Source organism: Cyprinodon variegatus, unplaced genomic scaffold (genome assembly GCF_000732505.1).
Source record: "Cyprinodon variegatus isolate N-32 unplaced genomic scaffold, C_variegatus-1.0 Scaffold25, whole genome shotgun sequence".
In the NCBI taxonomy this organism is placed as follows: domain Eukaryota; kingdom Metazoa; phylum Chordata; class Actinopteri; order Cyprinodontiformes; family Cyprinodontidae; genus Cyprinodon; species Cyprinodon variegatus.
The window spans coordinates 2,402,855-2,407,984 of NW_015150478.1; the positions used below are offsets into that span (position 1 = coordinate 2,402,855).

General features: G+C 37.9%; 1 non-coding gene across 1 annotated transcript; it reads right to left on the bottom strand.

Annotated features, from left to right (window-relative positions):
* Positions 1-331: 331 nt before the first annotated feature.
* On the bottom strand, positions 332-404 carry trnak-cuu. The gene has a single exon. It is a non-coding gene; the product is annotated as a tRNA-Lys (tRNA).
* Positions 405-5,130: the final 4,726 nt, after the last annotated feature.

The following is a 5,130-nucleotide window of genomic DNA, read 5'->3' on the forward strand; positions in this document are numbered from 1 at the left end:
CAGAAGGCAGAAGGACTCCTCATGTGGTCCTTACTACATATAGAAAGATGAGAATCTGTGTGTGATGCCTGGACTAGATGAGGGGAATTGCTGTTTCAGGGTCAGGGGTCCATTTAGGACTAATGTGGGAACTGAATTTAGGTTGGAGGTTTGGTCAGGGAAATTATTAAATTAAGCCATCCCTTTGGGGAGCAATGGGCTGCCATTGTGCGGCGCCCGGGGAGCAGTGTCTGGCTCAGGGACCCAGAGTGGCAGTCTGTGGGACTCACATCATCAGGATTCAAAGCCCTATGCCCTAATCACTAGGCCACCACTCTCCTTAAAATACATTCGCCCAACGTGGGGCTCGAACCCACGACCCTGAGATTAAGAGTCTCATGCTCTACCGACTGAGCTAGCCGGGCTGTAGCACAGGTCTCAGGGTAAGGGTTAAAAAAACGGTCCGCGAGAGCAGCTGTCCTGCAGGTTTTTAGCTGTTAATCAGCTCTGAATGGAAATGACCTGTGTTGGAGCAAGAAAAACCCTGAAACTTGCAGGACAGCGGCCCTTGAGGACCGACTTTGAAAATGCCTGGTGTAGACTTTAGCCCCATTTACACTACGCTTCTGAAAGACCGGGTCCTAGCACAGTAACCAAGATAACTGTTGACGGTAAATGGCCCGCAAAAACGTACCACACAACCAAACCGTGCTAAACTGGTAGTAGTTCATCATTAGGGCTCAGCACAGTTCAGTTCTGGGGCGGTTCTCAGATAACAAAGAGCGCATGAGCAGACCACGTCATCTCCATAAAGTCAGCCTCCGCAAAAATAAAATTTCAGACATTCATAAAAATACAAACTTCCCTGCTGTTCCACATGATTTCCAGTGATGATTCTGCTTAGCAGGGTGATGAACCTCAACGTCTGTCGTTGTTTCCTGTGTCTGTAAGCCCTGATTAGACTATCGTTTGTCATATCCACCTCCCAAAAAACGACTCTGTCAAGTAAATTCACCAAACATTTCCTTTGTTCGCCTGACTCTCTGCAAATGACAAAATATCACAATCATAACCAAACTTCCTAAATGTTATGGGTTCAACCATGTTGATTTGCTTGTTTACCTCTAAAGAGCAGTATTACCATAGATCGTCACTAGGAGGAGAGGAACGGTGTCAGCGTGGTGTAAACAGTAGTAATTTCACAAAAAGCAGCACAAGTCATGGCTTTATTCAACAGAAAAAGTTAGAGGTCTGAAGGGATCGGGACTAAACAGCAGTGTGGCCTTAAGAAAAACATTCATCAGTGAGGCTAATTAAAAAAAAAAAAGGTTCAATTGGCTGGTGAGCATCAAGATTTTTCTATGGTGCAATGGAAGATGTGATCAGACGAGTGATAGGCTCATAAAGTAGAGAAACCCATTAAATGCTGCACACATACTGCTAAGCACCTACTCTACAAGCTGTTATGATGTGTGGTCACTTCAGATTGTTAAGTCTAAGTTCAGCAACATTGATAGCCCAAAGAATGAGGCCAATAGTTTACAGGATTAAGCTGAATTAGCAGGATATTCGATTAATTAATCTGTTATTCCCTGCTGGCACAGCCAGATTTAAAAATGACATTGCTATAATTGAACTTGCTTAAACTGTGATAAAGTGTTTTAAGTTGCACATAATCTATTCTATAAAAATTGATTCTCTTCCATCTTGACCACACTAAGAATCTTTGCAATGTGGATGAGAAAAGTTTCAGCATTGATTCTACTTTCCAATCACCTCCTTAAGATCATGAAGAAGAATTAATGCTACTCTGAAAGGAAGTTTGCTGTTGGATTACAAATGTTTACTGAGACAACGCAGCATCGACTATGGGCTATAATCAGAGCTGAAGGCTTATAACAAAATATTAGTTTATATAACAAGCAGAGTGATTTAAGCTTGGTCTGACTGGAAGGAGAAATTCCCGTAACTTTGTTTTTAAATCTTGACATAGATTGTGAATTTGTTTGGTCCAAATTTTGATTGGACCATTCTATTATTGGAATTTTTCGTGATTTAAACCTTAATAAGGTGTTTGAAAGTTTGTGAAATTTCTGAAAGCCTCTTTCTCAGGTACGAACACATTTTACAAGTGCTCCAGACTTGACAGAGAAGTCTTCTGCAATAAGTCAGCTGTTATCCAAATCTAGTTTTTCACTAAATTACTACATTTGTTTTAATTAGAAGCAATTGTCCATTTTATTAGGCTAAATCGTAATATATTATGCAGCTCCACCATAATAAATGTATTGTAAATGTATTCTATCGGCCAACAGCTGCATGTCAGTATCCAGAAGACACTGGTTTATTTTTTTGTCATTTTGTCAAAAGAAAGGAAAGTCAGAGAACAAAAAGGATTAGAAAGTTTAGAAAAGGTCCTGTAACAATAAGTCATGCAATAATTTCACTCCATTGCAGCTCCTTGGTTTTATTACACTAAATGTGAAATATTTAGGTTTCTGCCTAAATTTGTTAAATTAGACTTTTGCATTTAACATTTTATATATGTTTATGCGTTGTAAGAAGGATGGAGATTATAATGAAGGCAGACGTGGTCTGGAGATGTACAGTAAAGTTATGTCTGTGTAATTAAAGGAGATTTAGCAGAATGTTGTGGTGTTGGTTGATGGCAAACTCACATGTGTTTACAACATATATTGCTTCTCTTGCCTGCTTCAGTAGTTTTATTGACTGTTTGCAAATTAAAATCTTTTTGTTTTTATATTTTTGTATTTTATTTTTACTTCTGTAACAGGTCAATTGCAGCTATTGTAATTTATTCCAGAATGCTTGGCTTTTTACTGGTCCTTTAATTCTGCTGCTCAGCTCTCAGTGAGCAAACCTAAACTGCAAGTAACCTGTAAGGTTTTTGTTCTTTGTCTTCAATGCCATTTCTATGAATAAACAGCTGTTTGTTCATTCACAAATGCATGGGAATTCGTACCCTTATATGGAATAATCGGGGTGTTAATTATGTAGATTAACTTAGCACTAAGCACTAGCTTAGGCACAGGTGGAATGCATCACCTTTACCAGGATAACTCACTGAAGTTAAGAATGCTTGTTGAATCTGATGTGTCGCGTTTGTAAAAGGCCACGGTATGAGAAAAACAAAAATGTACAAGAATATGAAATGGTGTTGCATGAGGCCCATTGTCTTCCATAAATCCTGTCCCTACTAATCAAAAGAGACCCCAGCAGGATGCTACCACTACCATATTTCACTATGAAGCTGATATATCCAGGTTGATGTACAGCTCCTATCTAAAAAGGACCCTTGTTCATCTTTAAAACATACCTTCTCTTTTTATTTTTCAAAATCTAAAAATGTGTTAGTTTTTTGCTTTTTAGACTTCTCTGTATGTTAATAAAGACAAATATACAGCACAAAGCATGCTCAGTAAACAGCACACTGTTTACATTTAAAAAATAATCAAAATCAAAACTTTCCAGCCCAAATGTTGTCACTCAAGACAACAATGATTTGTGTTTCATCTAATAAAAGGAAGGCTGCACTGCTGCACTTTATGGAATGGAAATGTTCATTTACTGTCTGAAAATGTATACTGAACCAAATTTGGTTTTGTATACACTGTGTATACAAATGACAATAAAAGTTGTCTAAGTGTTATACAAACATCCTCTACTTTTTTTAAATTCTTTTAGCTCATAAAACAAACTTTGTAACAGAGTGCAATCCAAATACTATTCCAAAACATTTCTTCTTTTTATCCTTGTCAGAGGTATTAAATAACAAATAGGGCTAGACCAGAGATATTAGACGAGACAGTGGGGGTGGGTAGTTATTACCATCTTTAAGCCAGTCAAGGGTAGCAAACCCAAATGGAAGTGCCACCACCATCTCCACCCTGGTTTTATTAAGCTCCTCCTGAATATGAATTTCCAAGGTTGTCACATAGACTCAAACACTTGTGGTCACTGCCAAAGCAGGAGGAGTTGGTGTAAAACATCTTGAGTGTGTTTCTTTGCACGGACAGACTTTAAATTAGTAATGCATGACATTAATAGTACAAGGCATGAAATTAGCTGCAGCTCCCATCCTCTGTGATCCATCTCCCTTGGTGTTTTTCCATTACAAATGAAGCAGCAGAAAAATACAGATTAGATGTGTGTTTTGGGATAAGCACTAAAGAGATGTTTATGTGTGGCTGAGGCATATTATTTCATGCTGTGAAGGATGAAGATGTGTGGAGTGTTTAATGCATGTTGAATGACTACATGCATTTAAATGTTTTGAAAAACAAAGCAAAATGAGGTTACAGCACCGTGAATAACACATATGAACAATATTGTTGGTACACCTCGTTGGACGAATGGTAACAAAAGATTCCAGGAATTCATTCCAGAGATTAAAGATGAAATTCAAGCTCAATGAACATCAGAGTCAGATAGCACTCTTCATCTCAAGAACAACCAAGAAAACATCTAAAAACCGAAAAAAACAATTGTATATCAAAAAAGCTTACTAAGACATGGCCATCCACTGGCTATAGGCTGAAGTTCTGATCCCTTTTTTGCTTTTGCTGTCAAAAATGTTAATAGATTTTTCATTTATTTACATCACAATGAAGCGTGATAAAGTCACATAAATGTCCCATTTAAACACGCAAAATCCATGGACAATTATGGTTGAAAGATGATAAAATGTGATAAATGAGTATTTATGGTTTTCTAAGCCAAGTCTTTGGATGTGTGTGTTTTTTTTTTTTTTTTTACTCTGCTGCTTTAGACTACAAATAACAAGACGCATTACATGTTACTGTTTCAAAGGGACATCTTTATGGAAATCTTCAAGGACATTGACTCTGCATGAATATCTTCTGTGATTAATTTGTCAGGTGGAGTTAATGCCTTAGGAGGCTCTCTTGGACTGAAGAACGTTGTTACATCTATCTTGTTATGTTAAAGTGTGACATAGTGCTTTTGCTTAACAAAATAACATTGATAGCAGCAGTAGTAAGAATTTAAAAAATCATGTACCCAGGGGGACAAAGAGTCACTATGCACTGACTCCATTGGCTTGGCTCTGCGGCTGGATTGAGGTGTTTTTGGCTGGGTGAGCAGTGTTTCAAGGTTATGCAGAGAGATGCA